This window comes from Bos indicus, chromosome 16, assembly GCF_029378745.1.
Source record: "Bos indicus isolate NIAB-ARS_2022 breed Sahiwal x Tharparkar chromosome 16, NIAB-ARS_B.indTharparkar_mat_pri_1.0, whole genome shotgun sequence".
NCBI classification, from domain to species: Eukaryota; Metazoa; Chordata; class Mammalia; order Artiodactyla; family Bovidae; genus Bos; species Bos indicus.
This window is the reverse complement of record NC_091775.1, coordinates 33,739,399-33,761,466: the sequence shown is the minus strand read 5'-3', so window position 1 is coordinate 33,761,466 and position 22,068 is coordinate 33,739,399. Positions and strand designations below refer to the sequence as shown.

Below are 22,068 nucleotides of genomic sequence, written 5' to 3'. Positions count from 1 at the left end.
CATGTAGTTTGACACTCTGCTATTAGGCACATACACATTGAGAATTGTTATGTCTTCTTTGAAAATTGACCCCTTTATCATTATGTAATGCCCCTATTTAACCCTAATAATCCTCCTTGCTTTGAATTCTACTTTGATTGAAATACAGGTAGTCTCACTTTATTTTTATTAGTGTTAACAGGATGTATCTTTCTCCATTCATTTGCTTGTAATTTATATGTGACTTTAAAGTGGGTTTCTTACAGACAACATATAGCTGAGTCTTGTTTTTGCCCTACTCTGACAAAATCTGTCTTTCCTTTGGGGTATTTAGACTAAAGACATTAAAAGTGATTTTGGATATAGCCTTCTCTTGTGGCTCAGTTGGTAAAGAACCCACCTGCAATAGAGCAGACATGGGTTCAGCCCCTGGGTAAGGAAGGTCCCCTGGAGAAGGAAATGGCAACCCATTCCAGTATTCTTGCCTGGGAAATCCAACAGACAGAGGAGCCTGGTGGGCTACAGTCCATGGGGTTGCAAGAGTTGAACACAACTTAGCGACCAGACCACCATGGATATAGTTGGATCATTATCTAACATGATTTTTACTCTTTTCTATTGGTTGCCCTTGTTCTTTGCTCCTGTTATTGTCCTTCACTCTTTTTTCTACTTTTGCGGTTTTAACTGGGCATTTATAAGATTCCATTGTCTCTCTTTCTTGGCATCTCAGTTATACTTCTTTATAAAAATTTTTTAGTGGTTGCTGTATAGTTTGAATATACATTTTCAAATCATCCCAACTCTACTTTCAAATAACACCATATAACTTCAGGGTGAGACCAAGTACCTGGTGATAACGGCATAATCCTAATTCCTCTTTCCATTCCTTGTGTCATTGCTGCCATTTATTTCACTTATATATAAGCACATACAAGCATATGTACATAAACATATGCATATGTAGGCATATATAATTGAGTACATTTTTGCTATTATTATTTTGAACAAACTGTTCAAAATATTGTTACATCAATAAAAAATAAGAAAAGCACAAAAAAAAAAAAGAAAAGTAAATACTTGTATTTTATCTTCACTTATTCCTTCTTTAGTGCTCTTTCTTTATGTAGGTCTAAGTTTATGACCTATATAATTTTCCTTCTCTCTAAAGAACTTCTTTTAACATTTCTTGCAAGGCAGACCTACTGGCAAAAATTCCTCAGTTTTGTTTGTTAGAAAAAAAAAATTATTTACTTCTCCTTCACTTTTAAAGGAAAATGTTAGAGGGTACATATTTTTAGGTTGGAATTTTTCTCTCGATACTTTACATACATCACTCCATTTTTTTCTTGCTTACATAATTTTTGAGAAGTTGCATGTGATTCTTGTCTTTGTTCCTCTATAGTTAAAGTATTTCCCACCCCCGACCCCCCTCTGGCTTTTTCTTTATCTTGTAATTTTTTCCCCTTTATCTTTGATTTTCTGTAATTTGAATATATGTCTATGTGTAGTCTTTTGGCAGTTGTCTTGCATGGTGTTCTCTGAACTTTCTGGATCTGTGGTTTGGTATCTGACATAAATTTGGGAAGTTTCTCAATCAGCTTGCAAATATTTCTTCTGTCCTTTTCTTTCTTTCTTCTCCTTTTGATGGTCTAATTACATATATATTACCTTTTACAATTGTCCAATCATTCTCGAATATTCTGTTCTGCTTTTTTCAGTCTTCTTCCTCTTTGCTTTTTAGTCTTGAAGGTTTCTACTGCTATATCCTCAAGCTCAGAGGTTCTTTTAGACATATCTAGTCTACTAATGAGTCCATCAAAAGCGTTCTTCATTTCACTTATAGGGCTTTTGATTTCCAGCATTTCTTTTTGGTTCTTTTTCAAAATTTCTACCTCTCTGCTTACATCGCCCATCTGTTGTTTAATGCTCTCAACTTTATCCATTAGGAGCCCTTAACACTGTAACTATCGTTGTTTTGAATTCCTAGTCTGATCATTCTAACAGCTTTGCTGTGTCTGAGTCTGTTTCTGATACTAGTTCAGTTTCCTCAGACTGTGTTTTCTGCCTTTTAATATGTTTTGTCATTTTTCCCCTTGACATCTGATATGATATACCAGTTAAAAGAAACCGCTGTAAGTAGACTTCAGTCGTGTGGTGGTGAAGTGTGGGGCAAGGGAAGGCAGTCTAAAGCCCTATGATTGGTCTCAGGAGTTTCAGTGAGCCTGTGTTGCTGGATCATGAACTTCACCAGTGCTTCTCAGCCCCTCCTTCTCAGGTGGGACAGGATGGCTAGGGTGGGCTGGAGTTGGGTACTTCCCTTCCTCTAGGTCATGTAGGCTCCAGTAATATCCCAGCAGGTTGGACCCTGGTAAAATAGTTTCTCCAGCCTTGCTAAGAAGAACAAAATGCTCCGGTGCATTTCAAATGTTTCCTTTTCCCATCCCCCTGCCGAAAGCATGAGGGGATCTTTCACAAAAGTGTGGGACCCCTTTATGATTGGGTCCCCCTGGAGTTTTGTCTCTGCTACTTGTCCACACTGAGCCTTCAGTGATTTGTCAATAACATTTTAGCTTTTCCTACCCTAACACTGGTTCTCACACAGTTTCTGCTCCTGAGTTTCTGCTCCAGTAAGTTGTGATTCTCTGTATTCATCTTTCTGTTTTTCCCGTTTTGGAGGCAGCAGTCCTGTGACTTCATGTCTCTTGCATATCTAAGAAGTCACATTTTCAGTTTGTTCAGCTTTTCACTTGATGTCACAGTGGAGTGAGTGGCAATTTCCAAGCACCTTATATATGGAATCAGAAACTCAAAGTCCTTAACTGATTGTTCTTACGTTCGTTAATCCCCTGAGCTCAATTTAGGCAGTCTCTGGACAACGGTCTCTGGCTTTAATGACTGGGGTGAGTGCACCCTCTACGTGCTTTCCCGGAACTGTGTGCTTCCTCTTGCCTAACAATTCATTCACTCCTCTGTCCAATAAATGTCTACTGAATAACCAAACTCCCAAGCACTGAAAAAGCCACTATGAATTTTAAAAAGTCTCCTCTCTTGAGAAGCCTAGAGCCTAGGTGGGGGAAATTAGGCAATTACCATAACTATGGTGCATGACCCAACCATTACTGGTCATCAAAAGCTTTCCAGTGGACAGGAATATAGGAGCCCTGAGGGAAATGACGAGTTAGCCAGGTGGAGAGAGCACAGAGGTCATCTGTTTCTACCTCTGTTTCCCTTTTTTGATTCTCAACTTTTGCAAGACAAGGTCTAGTTCTTTTTCATATTACATTTGTAGTTCCAATGCACAATAATCGTTTAAAGAAGCAAATAATTGAAATTTAATAACTGGACAATGAAGCAAAGGGCATATCAGGTTGGAACAATTAAAGCACTGAAGTAAACCTTATTAAGTGTTCAGGGAACTACAAATAGTCTAGGGAGATTAGAGCGTGATGTCTGTGTGGAGAGCTGACCTAAATGAGATGGCAGCTGGTTGATGGAGGACCAGGAATGTCAGATGAAGGAGTTTGGTCCTTATTCAGCAGACAGTGAAGGGCTCAAAAAAGATGTTGAAATGATAGAAAGCAGGTCAGTTAACAGAAGCAGTCCTCTCTAAGCATCCACTGCTTCTTGTAAGGAGTGACTATAAGCGAGTAATTCCCAAATTAGTAGTGTTCCTAAATTCCACATCTGCAGTTAAAAGTTATTTTAAAAATTATACTCTTAGCTTCACAAATAAAGAATGAGTGCTGCTAAGTCACTTCAGTCATGTAGGACTCTTTGTGACCCTATGGACCATAGTCCGCCAGGCTCCTATGTCCATGGGATTCTCCAGGCAAGAATACTGAAGTGGGTTGCATGCTCTTCTCCAGAGCATCTTCCTGACCCAGGGATTGAACCTGCATCTCTTACTTTTCCTGAATTGGCAGGTGGGTTCTTTACCACTATTGCCATCTGGAGAATGTTTGAAAGCCTTGATGCCCTGGACAAGACCCATTCTTTGGCTTGACTGATGAGGCTACACCTATTTCCCAGGATCACCTCTCCTGGGCAGCAGAAAACCCACCGCACCCTAACCCTGAGAGCCCTGGGGCTTCATCTGGGAGTGCCAGTCTCCAGAGGCAGAGAGAACGCTCTGAAGAAGCTGAAGTTTCCTTGTCTATGAAAAGAGAGCTTCCTGGGATACTCTCTCATTGCCAAAGAGGCAATGTGGGAGCCTGAGGAGAACAGCAGGAAAGGACAACACTGTTCACAGGAACATGAGTCCCAGTCGGGCCAGCTCTCCTTGGGATGTGAGGCCCCGCATCTTCAGCTGCTGAAGGCACCCCCAGTGTGCCCCCTGGAATGGATTCAGCTAATGGAGTTCTACTACTGAATTAAATTTTTCATTTCCAGCACTGTGAATAATTAATTTGGGGACCTTTGTTAAAGCAAAGAATATGAAGAAGGAGATTAAAAAAGAGGAGAGGTATTCTGTTTTTTTTTGTTTTTTGGTTTTTTTTTTTGAGGTATTCTGTTTTACTTTGACGCATGTAAGTAGTTTCTTTAATTTGGAGATTCACAGGGGCGAGAACAAGAATGAAAGGCTAATACGATAAATTCAACCACATGCTTTGTTCAGCTTGCTCAGGGTACTGGAAGTCGGAAACATTCCATTAGGAATGTGTTTTCTCTGAAAACTCTGGAAGACCTGCGTTCCCTGGGTCCACCCTCCCACAGCAGCAGCTGTAGTGGGGAGCCGAGCAGCAGTCGCCCCCCTGCAGGGCGGGGAGCCCCCCGTACCAACAGCCCCTCCATCCTTAGGCTCCTGAGGGCTTCCACCCACTTCTGTCCGTCTGCCGGCTCCTCGTTCCTAGGGTTCTGAGTCTTCTGACCCCTGTCTCACAGATTCTTTAACTCTTCTCAAACCTTCTTCTATTTCCAAGAAGAAGGTTTCTCTTGGTCTCTTTCCAAGCTCTTCACTCACAGCAGACAAAAGTGAGTGTTAGTTAAGCAGTCATGTCTGACTCTTTGCCTCTTGTCCTCTAGTCCTGAGAATCTCATTAAATTATTTCTACAAAACACCTTAGAAATAGAACTCTCAGTGGGCTTGCTGGCCTTCCCATGGGTTACGAAAAAGTAAAGACAAGGTTAAGAGAAATGAGGATTTTCTCGAGATCTGCCTGCAGCCTATTTTGTAACCATAGTACACTTGGTAACTGGGCTTCCCTGGTGGCTCAGATGGTAAAGAATCTGCCCATAATGCCGGAGACCTCGGTTTGATCCCTGGGTCAGGAAGATCCCCTGGAGAAAGGAATGGCAACTGACTCCAGTATTCTTGCCTAGAGAATCCCATGGACAGAGGAGCCTAGTGGGCTACAGTCCCTGCGGTCGCAGTCAGACATGACTGAGCAACTAACACTCTCACTTTACACTTGGTAACTAGCACCATGCCCAGCACACGCTAGGTGCTCTGGTAAGAAGTTTCAAATGAATGAACAAACCTTACTATGGTCTTAATCAGTTTCCTCACTTAACCAGATGGTCTCCAAGGTTCATTGAGCTCTACTTTCTGTGATTCTGTGAGGGCAAAAGAGAGTTTCAGGTGGCTTCATATGGCTGAATGACAGGGTGATGGGCACAGACCCTAAAGTCTGCCAAATATTAATTCCAGTTGACTGGAGCCTGTAAACATTTGTTGCTTCTGTGCTAAATCTAGATATACAAGATTTATAAGATGCAGAGTCTGCCTTCCTTATGATGGCAACCTCCTGCCACTAGAGAATAAAGATATCAGTTATTGAGACAGTAAGGCTCACTGGGATGATCCCCCCAACACTTCTTCTGTCTTGCAGCCCCCTGGGCCACCACCACCTGTGCTCCTTCATCTTCTGCCCTCCTCTCTGGGAAGCTACTAGCAGCTCTCTAAGACAGAGCATCAGTTTCCTGGCCTAACCACGTCTGCTGGTGGTTAGATGAGTGATGCCTCTGCAATTATGTGGGTTACAAATGGAGAAGCTAAAATGCTCCTTCTTCCGAGAGAGGCAAGCCAAACCTCAGATTACATTAGGGTCCAGATGATAAACATCAGCTCCTTTCCTGGGTGCTGACCTTGGTCAGAGGAGTGAGGAAGAAAGCAAGGGAAAGCAGTGGAGAGTTAGGTCACTGTCGGCAAGGTCAGGGCGGCTCCTGTCTATAACTCTCAACTCCTCTTGTGAAGGTACTTATGGCATCAGCTGTACTGTTATGTAGTTTTATCTCTATATTACTATATTGTATTGAAAATGCTGGCTTTCTGGAAGAGAGGTCAAAGTTCAATCAGACAAGAGAAGTGATTGTCCCAGCCAAGCTGGCAAAGGTGGTAGCTTGCAACCACGGAGCTCTGCCCCTCACTCAGTACTCTCCTCTACCACAGTTGTCATTTCTCTGCTTCAAGAACTGAGGCTAGAGGGAAACAGGACCCAGGGCCACGCAGCTGGTTTTCTGATGTGCGAGCCTGCCCGGCCCCACAGCTCAGCGTCTCCCCCTCCCCCAAAGCTAAGTCATTTAGTGTCACACACAGGTCCTAGGATTCACTCTGACCTGAAGCAGGAGGGCTTCGAACTCAACTGCCAGACTCAACATGAAGTCTGATGTACTTGCTGTCCACATTGGGCTGGTCCTGGAGACCAGGCATCATGGTTTTGTTCCTAGACTCTCTTCCTCCCCAACACATGATCTAGTTCTTACCATAGGCTCCTGGATATTTTTAATTAATCTGGCAACTGCCCAGAACATCCTCCCTATCACCACCACCACCCATGCCTCCCAGATCTGAGCTGGGATCCCTTCTGGAAAGAGGAGGGATGAGCTAACATTTGCTGATGGCTTCCCTGTGCCTGCATTATCCCTTTCTGTCCTCACAGCACTTGTGCAAAACTAGTCCCCAAATATAGATGAAAAGCATTGAAGTCACCGAAACTTAGACACAATAAGGACATTTCCCAAGGTCGCCTGGCTTCTAAATGGAGGAACAGAGGTTGAATCACAGTCAGTTTGGCTTGAAAGCTTTATGTTCTTACCCCTCCACCCTGGAGGCTCCCAGTGACTGAAGCCCAGCTCTAAATGCAGCTGTCTGGCCCAACCTGCCAGCCCCCTCTCTGACACCCAGCAACATCTAAGTGCTATTCACCTTAGATTTACCACAACTCTGTCCACTTCCTGGCTTGGGGTTCCCGTCTGTGGTAACTTGACTTCATGCTGTTAACCAGCCTTTGGGGGAAAACCAAACTCTGGAGTCACATCTGGGGTTGGCCACTTCATAGCTTTCTCTGTGACCCTGAGCAAGTTTCTAAACTACTCTGAGCCTCAGTTTCCTCATATGTAAGGTGTGATGTTAAAACTCACCTCAGAGAACAGTTGTACAGATGCGAATCTGACTACCCTTTAAAATCCTAAATTTAAAAGCTTGTTTCGCTGGCCATGAGCCTGGACTCATTATTTTAAAATCTTTGTTTTAAAGCTGAGTTAAGAAAAAAAAAAAGACACTTGCAGAGGACTTCACAGATGATTTTGCTATTGAAATCACTAAATTGCATTGTAGACAAAATAGGATATAATACTGTCTTTCTGGCATTTATTAAAAATACAGCCATTAGGCAACAAAGGCAGAAGAAAATTGCAGCGTTCTGTAAGCATATCTCGTAACAATGCCTCTTTTTAGGAGGGGCCTCCATGACCACTGCTGACAATTTTCTTTAGGCTCCATCAATGTTTTTCGTTGTTTAAAGACACACATTAATTTAAAGTCTCCTCCCATTCTCTGTGCAAATTACAGCATTCAGATGAAGTGGCAGCTGCTGTAATTAAGACACAGTTAATTGCCTATCTCCTTAATTGCAATGATAGGATTTTGACAGTTCGGTAAATAAGAATTGTTTGGTTTCCTCTGGCAACTTCAGCCTTGTTTCCCATCGCAAGTGCTGAGTCACTCACTTCCAGGACAAGAGCTGTGGTCCAAGGGAGCCGGAGTGGGAGAGGAATCGTAATTTACCTGCAGTTCCTTTTCTTGCTGCAGGAACCTCCCAATGGAACCACCCAGTCCATTGCCCGATAAAATCCTCCCAGAAGTTTTCTCCGCGTTAATCAGTCATCACATGAGAGCAAATGGGAAATCACAGAAACAGAAGGATGGGGTTGTGGGACAATGATTTGCTGCTGCTGATGGGCACAAGAGGAAACGATGCTGTTAGATGAGAAATCGGAAGTCCAGAGTGTTTAAACACCCAAAATCAGGGTGCTACTGAGTGCCAAGCCAGGTCTTCTGACCCACTGTGCTCACAGGATGCTCAGTGGAAACAGAGAAAAACGATGGTTCAAAGCCAGACCCTTGGGGTCACGTGGACCTGGGTTCAAAGACTACCTTTACTGCTTGTGTAACTATTGGCGAGTTACTGACGGTTTCCAGGCCGCATTGGCTTCCACTGTAAAATGAATTTTGCATTCCTCACCTTGTATCATTGTGAGAATTAAGAAAAATAATCTTACAAAGTCCTTTACAACCTGTCAGGTTTGTGGTAAGTTCTCGACAAACAGAAGTTACAGAGCAAATATGACTCTTTTTCCAAAATCTACATAAACAAAAACTTTTTTTTGCATTTCTTTCTTTTCCATAAACTTAATTTTGACTGTGGCTATGTTCTAGGTTCCCATCTGAGGCATTTCTCTCTAAGATCTTGCCACTTTCCAATGACACTATAGCAAGGAGCCAAAGTCCAAGTGATTAACATCAATAACATCAGGCACAGTGTTCAAAGCCTCGTAGGAGACAAGGAGAAATATTTACACTCGTCTGCCATACTCTGTGGAGCTGCAAAGAAAGGAAGAGAAACAAAACAAGTTTCCACAAGAAAACAGTATAGATACTCATATCCTACCATGGGTATTGTTAGCTCTAAAAACATGACTGTAAACTTTAATTGTGTTGTGACAACCATGTTATTGGTTAATCGTTGCTTCCTACAGGCCACACTAGACTTGGGAACTAAAAAAGGATGTTAGTCATAATAACCATTTAGCTTTTTCCCAGTGCCCTTGTGTTTGTACTCAAATTCCTGTCCTTTTCTAAGTATGAAGTGAAGAAAGTATTAGTATATAATAATTAACACATTTCAAAGAATGAATGAATGAAGAGGAGTGAGTGGGTGAGAAAATCCTATCTAAAAACAAGATTACCTTTGAGGAAGATGTTTCTTGTCCTGCTCAGCACATATGTGGCTTTAGCTGTGATGAGATGAGCTTTAAAAAGGACAGAAACATGAACTTCCCTGGTGGTCCAAAGGTTAAGAATCCACCTGCCAATCCAGGGGACATAGGTTCAATCCCTGGCCCAGGAAGTTTCCACATGTTGTGGGGCAACTAAGCTCATGCACCACAACTACTGAGCCCATGTGCCCTAGAGCCCATGCTCTGCCACAGGAGAAGCCACTGCAATGATAAGCCTGGGCACTGCAGCTAGAGAGTACCCCCCCACCCTTCTCTGCAACCAGAGAAAGTTCTCATGCAGCAGCAAAGATCCAGCACAGCTAAAAATAAATAAATGAATAAACAAAATTAAAAAAAAAAAAAAAACAACAGAAGCCCAGTGTGCTTTCATCTAAACAAAGTCCAAAGTCAAGGCTTGTTTGCCGGCTCCAAAATCATGAGGGAGTGAGCTGCTTCAGACTTACTATCATCCTAGACGCATGGCTTCCATCATGTGGTCCCAGGGCTGCTCAATCTTGAGAGGGCTTTGCACTTCCGCATGGAACAATATTGTGGGTTTGAGGCAATCTTATCTAGATTCTAAGCGGCCAGACCACCGGCGACATCTGGATGTAACTGAGTGATGCGTACGTACTTGTCACTACACAGCCGGCGACAGCGGCACACTTGAACCCAAGACATTAGCAAAGCATCTGCGTCTTTAACTCCCTGCAGTCCATAAAAAGAGCGCTGGACTTGGAGTCGGGAGTTCAGAATTAAGAATCGGAGTTCAGCCATCCTGTGAGTGATTTTGTATAGGTACCAGAACAGAAATATCAGTGGTAATTAATGCCTGATGAGATGTTACCATGCACTAGGCACATGCTACACGCTTTATATGCATTTCTTTATCCTCCACAAAAATCCTGTGATATACATAATATGATTATTGCCACTTTTCAAACTAAAGAAAGAGATTAAGAGATGACCAATGGAACTAGTAAAGTAGCACAGTGAGAATTTGAACCCATGGCTTTGAAAGGTCAGATTTCTCACTCTGTCTTTTTTCTCACAGAGAGAAGATATACGCCAACATCAGCCATATAGAGGCTGAGAGGCAAGGAGACAGTACATAGTGACCAGGTGCCTACGAGGTCAGGTGCGTGGCGGGGGCTCCCTAGAGGAAGAATGAATAATCGGCCAGGCAGACAAAGAGGCACAAGTGTTCTGGATCCAGGAGCCAACAGATGTTATGGCACAGCCTTCACTGACCACAAAGTGGCTGCTGGGCTCCAGAAATGGGCTCTCCCTCAGGAAGATGTGGGTGGGAAAAGATGTCTCATTGATTAGTGAGGAAAATACTGCTCAGCAACTCCCCGACAGACTTTGTTATGTCCCACTGGCCAGATCATGTCACAAGACTACTGCAAGCCATGAGAAAGGACAGAAAAGTCACATTTCCTGTGGTTAGTCATGAATCATCCGCTGGGGCTGGGCCCACTGCAGCACTAACAGAACTGAGGTTGTGTTGGCCAAGAAGGAAGCGGGGATGGGAGGCAGGGAGGCAGGCAGCCCATAGACTCGGGTCACCATTCTTCACACAAAAGTCCAGGGGGAGCTGAGAACAGCGCAGTAAGACGAGTGAGAGGAAGAACTGAAATCATTTAGTGAGATACTAGAGGTGAGAGCTGAGAGGCCAGGATTGTTAGGTGTTTAGATTTATGGCTTGGGTGACTGGGATGTCAGTGACTAAATTAATCAGGGAGCAGAGGGCTATAGCTGGAAGGCAAACTAATAAGATGTCTTGTTTTAGTCAGTCCGGACTGCCACAATAAAGCACCACAGACATGGCAGCTTTTTTTTTTTTTTTTTTTTGGTCTTTTTTAACAATTTATTTATTTTTAATTGGAGGATAACTGCCTTTCAGTTTTGTGTTGGTTTCTGCCATACATCAACATGAATCAGCCATAGGTATACATATGTCCCCTCCCTCCCACCCCATCCTACCCCTCTAGTTTATCATAGATCTCTGAATGGAGCTCCCTGCACCATAGAACAAATTCTCACTGGCTGTGTATTTGATACATGGTATGTTCAAGCTGGTTTTAGAAAAGGCAGAGGAACCAGAGATCAAATTGCCAACATCCACTGGATCATACAAAAAGCAAGAGAGTTCCAGAAAAACACCTATTTCTGCTTTATTGACTACGCCAAAGCCTTTGACTGTGTGGATCCCAATAAACTGTGGAAAATTCTTCAAGAGATGGGAATACCAGACCACCTGATCTGCCTCTTGAGAAATTTGTATGCAGGTCAGGAAGCAACAGTTAGAACTGGACATGGAACAACAGACTGGTTCCAAATAGGAAAAGGAGTTCGTCAAGGCTGTATATTGTCACCCTGTTTATTTAACTTATATGCAGAGTACATCATGAGAAACGCTGGACTGGAAGAAACACAAGCTGGAATCAAGATTGCCGGGAGAAATATCAATAACCTCAGATATGCAGATGACACCACCCTTATGGCAGAAAGTGAAGAGGAACTCAAAAGCCTCTTGATGAAAGTGAAAGTGGAGAGTGAAAAAGTTGGCTTAAAGCTCAACATTCAGAAAACGAAGATCATGGCATCTGGTCCCATCACTTCATGGGAAATAGATGGGGAAACAGTGGAAACAGTGTCAGACTTTATTTTTCTGGGCTCCAAAATCACTGCAGATGGTGATTGCAGCCATGAAATTAAAAGATGTTTGCTCCTTGGAAGGAAAGTTATGACCAACCTAGACAGCATATTAAAAAGCAGAGACATTACTTTGCCAACAAAGGTCCGTCTAGTCAAGGCTATGGTTTTTCCTGTGGTCATGTATGGATGTGAGAGTTGGACTGTGAAGAAGGCTGAGCAACATGACTGAGTGACTGATCTGATCTGATCTGATCTGAATGTACATGTTCAATGCTACGCTCTCAGTTTGTCTCACCCTCTTGTTCCCTCGCTGTGTCCACAAGTCTCTCTATGTGACAGGGCAGCTAAAACAATAGAAAGTTATTTCTCACAGCTCTGGAAGCTAAAAAATCCAAGATCAAGGTGCTGGCTGATTTGTTCCTTGAGGAAAGCTCTCTTCTTGATTTGCCTTCTCACTGCGTCTTTACATGGCTTTTCCTTCATTCACATGCAGAGTTTCTCTCTCTGTCTTCATCTTCTTAAGAGGACATTATATTCATCAAATGGAAACAGTGAGAGATTTTATTTTCTTGGGCTCCAAAATCACTGCAGAGGTGACTGCAGCCATGAAATTAAATGATGCTTGCTCCTTGGAAGAAACAAACCTAGACAGCATATTAAAAAGCAAAGACATTACTTTGCCAACAAAGATCCATATAGTCCAAGCTATGGTTTTTCCAGTAGTCATGTATGGATGTGAAAGTTGGACTATAAAGAAAGCTGAGCACTGAAGAATTGATGCTTTTGAACTGGGGTGTTGGAGAAGACTCTTGAGAGTCTCTTGGACTGCAAGGAGATTAAACCAGTCAATCCTAAAGGAAATCAACTCTAAATATTCATTGGAAGGACTGATGCTAAAGCTGAAACTCCAATACTTTGGCCACCTGATGCGAAGAGTCAACTCATTAGAAAAGCCCCTGATGCTGGGAAAGATTGAAGGCAGGAGGAGAAAGGGATGACAGAGGACAAGATGGTTGGATGGCATCACGACTGAATGGACGTGAGTTTGAGCAAGCTCAGGGAGTTGGTGATGGACAGGGAAGCCTGGTGTGCTGCAGTCCATAGAGTTGTGAAGAGTTGGATACAACTGAGAGACTTAACAACAAAATATTCATCAAAGGGGCCCCACTGTCAATTGAACTCTAATAACCTCTCAAGGCCCCAACCCCAAATACCATCACACTGGGGAATATGGTTTCTACATATACATTTTTCAGGTGGCACATTCATTCAGTCTGTACCATGCATAAAATGATTTTATGACTCAGGATACATTTTATTGCTTTGGGATTCTTCACAGACTTTTCCTATCTCTTGGTCTGATGGGACAATCAAACAATTAAAGCAAGTAAAAGTATCTTTTACATAAGCTTTGTATAACAGTAAATTGTCAGCATCATGTAAATAGAAAGCAGTTGGAGTGGCTGCCTGATCCTATTTTCCTAGTGGCTCTGAACAGGCTGTGATCCTATCCTCTGACTGATGGGCTGTGTCACTGTCATATCAATTTCAGTACCCAGTGGGCCAGGAACCCCTGCTTCTGGGATCCCAAGACCTGTCCTAATGCTTGCCTTCCTGAGGCTTAGTGATTCTCATCCTTCCTTCAATGTCTAAAAAATTACTATTTATTATTTTATTTTTGACTGCTCTGGGTCTTTGCTGCTGCCCATAGACTTTCTCTAGCTGTGGCAAGCAGGGGCTACTCTTTGCTGCAGTGGCTTCTCATTGTGGGGGCTTCTCTTGTTGTGGAACACAGGCTTTAGATGTGAGGGCATCAGTAGATGCGGCTCACGGGCTCAGTGGTTGTGGCACGAGGGTTTGGTTGCCCTGCAGTGTGTGGGCTCTTATTTCCTGGACCAGGGATTGAACCCACGTCCCCTGTATTGGAAGGCAGATTCTTAGCTTCTGGACCACCAGGGAAGTCCCCCTCCCTTTCATTTTATATGAAATCCTACACTAATAGCCTTCCAAGAAATTAATACTTTCCATTAGGTTAATAGTAATCGTTTTTGTAACCTACAAGCAAAAGAACTATTCAACTTTTTGGTAGGGTCTTTTTTTAAATCACTTTATTGAGGTGTGATTGACATACATCTTGATCAAGTCTTTAAAAGTATATAATATGCCACAATATCCCATTTGTGATAGTCTTGCCAAAAATGTTTATATAAAATTTAATTATGAGGAAATGAAAAAATAATAGACTGTGAGACATATTATGAGACAATTAATGTGGCCTCTTAGAGCAAATCATTATCATAAAAAGTCAACAAAATTCTGAGGGCTTCTGTTGTAGATTAGCAGAAACCAGAGACATAACAGCCAACTATGGTGTGTTAACTTTGGGTTTGGGTTTTGTTTGTTTGTTTTGACATTAAGTTTAAGCCAGCTTTTTACTCTCCTCTTTCACCCTCATCAAGAGGCTCTTTAGTTCCTCTTCACTTTCTACCATTAGAGTGATATTATCTGTATGTCTAAGGTTGTTGATATTTCTCCCAGAAGTCTTCTTGATCCAGCTTGTGATTCAAGTCTTGATGTGGGGAAAGGGGCAAAATATGGAACACTTCATGAATTTGCATGTCATCCTTGCACAGAGACCAGGCTAATCTTCTCTGTTTTGTTCCAATTTTAGTATATGTGCTGCTAAAGCCAGCACTAACTTCAGGTTTTAAATTATTTACAAAAAAATCAGCTTTCAAAAACAATTCTGAGTCAATTTAGACTGTACATGAGTAAATACTATAGAATTTTTAGTGTCACTTATGTGAGACAATGTACTGAAGTTAATAGCATTAACCTGAAACAGACACAGTTATTTCTCCAGAAAAGATGATTTATTCAAGATCAATGAGAGTTACATTTCTGGGTCTGCAGCCATGGGAAGCCGCATAAGTCACCCCATGACAAGGGAAGGAGAATGCTTTTATAGTGGGGAAAAGAAGTTGGGAGGGCTACAAATTGTCCATGGCTTTCATTGGCTGAGTCCTTGCCAGGAAAGAAGAGGAATTTTTCTTTTTCCTCTGCTAGGCTCTGCTACCCTAGAAGGGAGTGAGAGCTTCCCCTTCTAGTGCTTTGACTCTAATTGAGATTTTTTATTCATTCATTTTTTACAGTAGAAAATAATTTTATTTTTAGGAAACACATGCTGAACTGCTTAGTTGTGTCATGTCATCTACTTTCAAATGACTCACAAAAAAATTTATATGACTTCATAAATTATTTAAAAACTTCCCCAATTAGGTAAAAGGTATATAGATGCTAATTGTACTGTTCTTTCAACTTTATGAGTTTGCAGTTTTCTAAATAAAATCTCTGAAAAAGTGTACTATATGCAATTGTCCTAAAGGACAGATTCATGAGTCAGCGTGAAACAGGTCTATACTGCCCTATATAATTATAACGAACCTTTACAAACTAACAAGCTGCTGCCACAGGCATCATATCCTATAAGCCTAATGGGAATGACCCTTATGTGGTAGGTTTGTTTTTTTAATCCAACTTTGCAGCAAAGGTGCAGAACTGACCAGCAGAGCTGCAATTCTGGCCTGTGTTTGATTCTGATCCTCCTAGGCTTTCCTCACTCCCTGCGGCCAGTGCAGTAATGAGCACCTGGCAGGTTCTTCTTGAACATTCATGTAGGGTTTACTAGAGAAAGAGAAAATTTTTAATTGTTAATTTAAAATTAGAAGTATTGTGTTAAATAGTTCTCAAGTTTTTAGATTTTTTAGTAGATTTCATGACACCAGAAACTTGAGAATAACTTTTTTAATCAGGGAAGAAACTTTTTTCTTTCTTTTCTTCTTTTAAGCTTTCTTTAAATGGAATACACTTTAGTCACTACTTCCTCCTCCTCTCCCCAGCATTGGACTGGAAACAGATGGAGAAAGCAGGAATTGTGGCTCTTTAAAAGAGAGAGGTCTTTTAGCTCTGAGTGGGTCTCCCACATAAAGTTTCCTGGAAAACACTCTGTGATAGAAATTTGCTTAGCGGAGATTTGGGGGTATGTTCCTGTAGAAATGGCTTCCCATGTGGCTCAGTGGTAAAGAATCCACCTGCCAAGGTAGGAGATGCAGGAGATACAGGTTCAATCCTTGGGTGGGGATGATCCCCTGGAGGAGGAAATGGCAACTCACTCCAGTATTCTTGCCTGGGAAATCCCATGGACAGAAGGAGCCGGCGGGCTATGGTCCATGCAGTCACAAACAGTTGGACCCAGTTGAGGACACACACACTTGTAGCAACAGGATCTGGCAAAAGGATCAGCTGAACTGCACTTGCATCAGAGGCCTCAGCCAATGCCATGGAGAGCTCCAAAGCTAGAATGGAATTTCAGAGACGTCCCAAATTGGAGCCAGGAGATGGGCTTCTGTATACCCATGTTAACCAGCCGCTGGAGGTGGTCTGCCTCAGGAAACACTCTTTTCAGTCATGGGAAATTCTCAGGGAAGGACTGAATACTTTCAGCTGGGACTCCAGTAGGTGGAGTCTGGGTGGGCTGAAGAGCCCTTTTACAACCTGGGCCAGGATCCAGTCCAAGATTACAGAGTGCTTTTATTTGTCTTATCTCTTATAGGCTTTCAATCTGGAAGAGCGTCTTAGCTTTTTTTTTTTAATCTTCCTTTGTCATTTTTAAAGAGTTCAAACCAGTTATTTTGTAGAAATATTTCAGCTTGTCTAAACTTTCCTTATGATTAGAATTCAGGTTATATTTTTTGGACTCAAATTTCTTTCCTCTCTAAGCAGGTCCAACACTCCCTGCAGATTACACTGTTACTTGGTCTAAGTTTTGTCTGATGGTCAGAAGAGGAAAAGTGGGTAGATTCTAAAGAGGGAAGATGGACTCTGCATGATCTTCAAGCAAGAGAGGAACAATAACCCTTTAAAGAGACGAGTAGTTCACTTCTGCAGGTCCAGAAATTCAGATAAGTCTGTTTTCAAGGTTCCCAAGTACCTCTTCTTTCTCATCCCAAATCTTAGGTTGCTACTCCTTTCCAATCATGGCCTTGACATTTGCATGGCAAATTTGTTCACTATTCTCTGGAACTTCACTACACTTATGCCTACGTCCTGAGACTGATTCTCATCGGTTCCCGCCTTCCTGCCACAACAAATGAGTCTTTCTATGTGCTACAAGGGGAGGTCCTCAATTTCACATTTTGCCTAAGTTAATGCTTAGTCATCCTCATACTTCTCTATCTTATTGCAAAACACAGTGGAACTCATCAAAGCCATCTAATTCCATTGCTCTAATAATTACTTCTTTCTCCAGCTTTTCCAATGCCTGAGAAACTGCACCTGCCCATGGATTCCTTCCTTTCATGTCCTCTAAGTGAAAGTCTCAACAGTTGCTTTGCTATAGAATGCCAGCGGCTCTCCCTGCTCCACCTGCCACCAGTGGTGACGTCCTCACCAATAGTCTTGGGTGACGCAATTCCAAAATTCAATTCAGAGTCTATTCCTCAGACAACTCACAAAACCAACTCTTTTAAGATTCACTGAGAAACAGACAACTCTGAGACAGAATTGTATGAAGGTGGTTTATTGGGAAACAGTCTCAGGAACTAACTCTGTAATAGAACAAAGTGAGCTGGGTTGGATAGAGGGAGAACTTGAGCTCAAACACAACAATTCAGTCTCAGCCAGTTGGTTCCAGAGGGTCCATGGAGCTGGGCTACTTGTAATCTGTGGATCTGTCATTAATATTTTTGGCAAAAGACTGTTGAATGGGATGTCCTTCTCTAGGCAATATTTCCCTACCTCAGGGATAAAGTGGTGGCAAAACCAGACCTGGAAAATGGCTTGTGTGCAGCCATGAAATTAAAAGATACTTACTCCTTGGAAGGAAAGTTATGACCAACCTAGATAGCACATTCAAAAGCAGAGACATTACTTTGCCAACAAAGGTTCGTCTAGTCAAGGCTGTGGCTTTTCCTGTGGTCATGTATGGATGTGAGAGTTGGACTGTGAAGAAGGCTGAGTGCCGAAGAATTGATGCTTTTGAACTGTGGTATTGGAGAAGACTCCTGAGAGTCCCTGGGACTGCAAGGAGATCCAACCAGTCCATTCTGAAGGAGATCAGCCCTGGGATTTCTTTGGAAGGACTGATGCTAAAGCTGAAACTCCAGTACTTTGGCCACCTCATGAGAAGAGTTGACTCATTGGAAAAGACTCTGACGCTGGGAGGGATTGGGGGCAGGAGGAGAAGGGGATGACAGAGGATGAGTTGGCTGGATGGCATCACTGACTTGATGGACGTGAGTCTGGGTGAACTCCGGGAGTTGTGTTGGACAGGGAGGCCTGGCGTGCTGCGATTCATGGGGTCGCAAAGAGTCGGACACGACTGAGCGACTGAACTGAACTGAACTGAACTGAACCCAGTCTTTGGGGGACTCTTCTGTTTAAGGGCTCTCGGGTTCTCTGAATGGTAACAAAGAGAGGCTTCACCTTCATATCACCGGAAGCATTGCCGCCAAACAACAGAAGTAGCTCATCCTTTGCCACTTTATAGGCTGGCATCAACTTTTCCTCCTTACTGATGTAACTTTGGTCTGGCATCCTCTTCCATTACAGTCATGTCTTATCCACATAAAAAACCTGTTTGTCTGGGGTAAGAAATGGCTTTCCACTCCAGTTTTCTTGTCTGGAAAATCCAATAGACAGAGGAGTCTGGGAGGCAGCAGTCCAGGGTGTTGTGAAGAGTCATTGAGGACTGAGCAACTGAGCACACACACACTCACAGGCCGTTCAGTGGTGAAGATACTAGGCTTCCACTAGACGGAACACGGGTTTGATCCCTGGTTAGGGAACTAAGACTGTGCATGTTGCACAGTGCAGCCAAAAAATAGAGAGAAAAAAGAAAAAAAGCAAGCACGGAAGTTTTTGTAGTCCTGTCACATGCAAATGCAGATTTGTAGTGACTTTTGGACCTAAATTACAGGGACATTTGAGAATTTTCCAGTGTCTTTCAGTGACAGAGCTAAGAACCCAGGTGGCAGGAAGTCTGTGGATCTTGATGGATTTTCTAAGAAAATGGAATCAATAGCAATAAATGTGAGGGAAGGAAGGCTTTAAAGAGGAAATTAATGCTTCATTCCTGACATGGTTTCAAATAAGTATCCCCATTTTGTGCATCTGTGTCTGATCAGGAGAACAGTTGGCTCAGAACTGTTTCATACCCTTTTGTGATATCTTTGACACAGGTGGTCATACCTCACCCCCAGTTGTTCTTCATACGTGTAGTCTGTGTTCATGTCACCAGTTGCTGAGGAAAAAGGTGATGTTATTGTTTTGGAGTCACTGATTCCAATCTTGACTCGTTGGCTGCACAGCATCAGAGAAGCCCATGAACCTCTCTGTGCCTTAGTTTCTTATCTCATGGAAGAGCTTGTTGCCTGACCCAGGGACTACCTCAAGGGCATTAGTGAAGACACGTGAGATTAGGAAGGCTGGAGAACCCTGAGGACCAAATTTCTCAATGCCAACAATTTGCTGGAGTCAGTTGGGACATTTTTAAACAATGTTGGTGTCCACACCTTCCTCCTCCCCCACCGCGGGCCCATTAAGTTAGAACCTCAGGCATCAGCATGCTTTGAGATGCCGTGAACCACTGCTTGAAAAGGAAGGACAGATACTTTACTACCTTGGAAGAATCCAATAAGGTTTAGGAATTTTTAAAAAATTCCTTTTGGAAGGCCAGGCATTTCTTTAAGGATGACCAGATGCTGACGAGATACAATGAATTCTGTCCAAACAAGTTCTCTTTCTGCTCCACACTACACGCTTTGGAAACTCAGCTGTGCTCTCATCTACTTAAATATTTTGTGAAGCCTTGTTGTCAAATGTAACAGACATGAATTTATATCTGCTAAACAAGCATTAAGGTTATGAATGAATTATTGAGAGGAAAGCGCCTTCCATCTCACTAGACTCTTGTGATGATCATAAACTCCATATCCCCAGGAAAAGAAAACCTGCTAGATAAGTACATGCCTTTATCAATAATTTCTCAAAGCATTTCAGGAAATTCCCAGGCAGCTACAATATTGGCACATATATGACATATATGATAAACTGCCATATATGGTAAACCCACAGCTAACATATACTCAATTGTGAAAAGCTGAAAGCTTTTCCTCTAAGATCAAGAATAAGATAAGAATGCCCACTCCTGCCACTTTTATTCAAAGTATTAGTATTTTATTCATAGCATTAGCTGTCCTGGCTATAACAGTTAGACAACACAAAGAATGAAATGTATCCACATTGGGGAAAAGAAGTAAAACTGTCATTATTTGCAGATGGCATAATAATATATATAGAAATAATGATTATATATATATAATATACAAAACTATTAGAACTAATCAATGCATTCAGTAAAGCTGCAGGATACAATACAAAAAAATTTGTTGCTTTTCCGTACACCAATAATGAACTGTCAGAAAGAGAAAGCAAGAAGACAAACATTTAAAATTGCATCAAAAAGAATAAAATACCTAGGAATAAACAACCAAGGAGGTAAAAGACCTATACTCTGAAAAACTATAAAATATTCATGAAAGAATTTGAGAATGATATAAAGAAATAGAAAGATATCTCATGTTCTTGGATTGGAAGAATGAATATTGTTAAAATGTCCATACCACACAAAACAATCTATAGATTTAACCCAGTTCCTATCAAAATACCAATGGCATTTTTCACAGACCTAAAGCAAACAATCCTAAAATTTGGGTGGGATCACAAAAGACCATGAATAGTCAAAATAATTTTGAAAAAGAAGAAAAAAACCTGGAGGTATTACACTCCATGATTTCAAACTATGGAAAGCTATGGTAATGAAAACCATATGGTACTGGATAAAATTACAGACACAGAGATCAATGGAACAAAATAGCTTAAAAATAAACTCATCAACATCACTAATCATCAGGAAAACGCAGATCAAAGCCATAATCAGATACCAATTTATAGCTCGCAAAATGACTACAGGCATACCTCAGAGATATTGTAGGTTTAGTCTTAATCTACAGCAAAGAAGGCAAGAATACACGTGGGGAAGAGATAGTATCTTCAAAAAAAAATGGTGCCAGGAAAAGTGGACAGCTACATACGATAAAATAAATCTAGGCCATGTTCTTATACCATATTCAAAGATTGAAATGGATTATATACTTAAATGTAAGGTCTGAAACCATAGAACTCCTAGAAGAAAACATAGTAGCATGCTCTTTGATATCCGTCTTAGCAATATTTTTCTGGATCCTCAGGCAAGGGCAACAAAAGCAAAAATACACAAATGAGAGTAAGTTAAACCAAAAAGGTTTTGCACAATGAAAGAAACTGTCAACAAAATGTAAAGGCAGCCTACTGAATGGGAGAAGTTACTTGCAAATAGTATGTTAGGTAAGAGGTTAATAGCCAAATATACATAAAAAATTTGTATAACACATTAGCTGAAAAACTAACAAACTGATTAGAAAATGGACAGAGAACTTGAAGAAATATTTTCCCAAAGAAGACATACAGAGGGCCAATTAAATGTCTCCTTTGATACCTTCAGTAGTAGCAGGATGGAGCCTAATCTAGCCTTGGACCAAGCAGAGCTAGACTCATTTGTTCCAGGGGCCAAGCCCTACTTCCTCAATTTTAGCTTGCAAAGGGTAGTGCTTGCAGTACAGCACCTCTCAGATCTTTGACCTTATGCTGTCTCTGGAATAACCTTTACAGAAAATTCTAGTGATTAAATAGTCCAGGTTACTTGCCACATGGTTTTCCTTTCCACACCAATTTTTATCCTTTCTTTCACGTACAGGGAGACCAAAGGATCTCTATTTTTAATAAGTCCAAGACTTGAAAGGCATTACCTACCAAAAGTTTCTAAGTCACAGTGCATCACAATACCCTTTCAATGATGTAAAAAAGATCAAGTCCTATAACTCTGCAGTGAGCCTTGGCAGTACTTGGAGACAGCTAAAATAACTGCTGTCCTTAGAGGACTGCTTTTAAGAACAAGGAGGTCTCTACCCACTTCAGCCTAAGCAGGTAACACCAGTTACTGCCCAAACCTCTCTCTTCTCACTTAGTGGTTGCATTACTGAATTGCTGATTGCATTTTGAATGCTCTAGGGACAAGAGCTCACAATATAAAGAAACTTTGTGGCAAACCATTTT

At 41.8% G+C, this 22,068-nt stretch overlaps 1 protein-coding gene and 1 non-coding gene across 2 annotated transcripts in view; one reads left to right on the top strand and one right to left on the bottom strand.

Moving 5' to 3' along the window:
• Positions 1–14,444: 14,444 nt before the first annotated feature.
• On the bottom strand, positions 14,445–14,551 carry LOC139176590 (U6 spliceosomal RNA). Its single transcript, XR_011561046.1, has one exon. It is a non-coding gene; the product is annotated as a U6 spliceosomal RNA (small nuclear RNA).
• A 7,295-nt stretch (positions 14,552–21,846) lies between these two features.
• The window catches only part of SPMIP3 (sperm microtubule inner protein 3), a 36,645-nt gene continuing 36,423 nt past the window's right edge, over positions 21,847–22,068 (top strand). The window contains exon 1 of the mRNA XM_019976010.2: positions 21,847–21,939. The gene's annotated coding sequence lies outside the window, so the exon portion shown is untranslated. The remainder of the gene's footprint in view (positions 21,940–22,068) is intronic.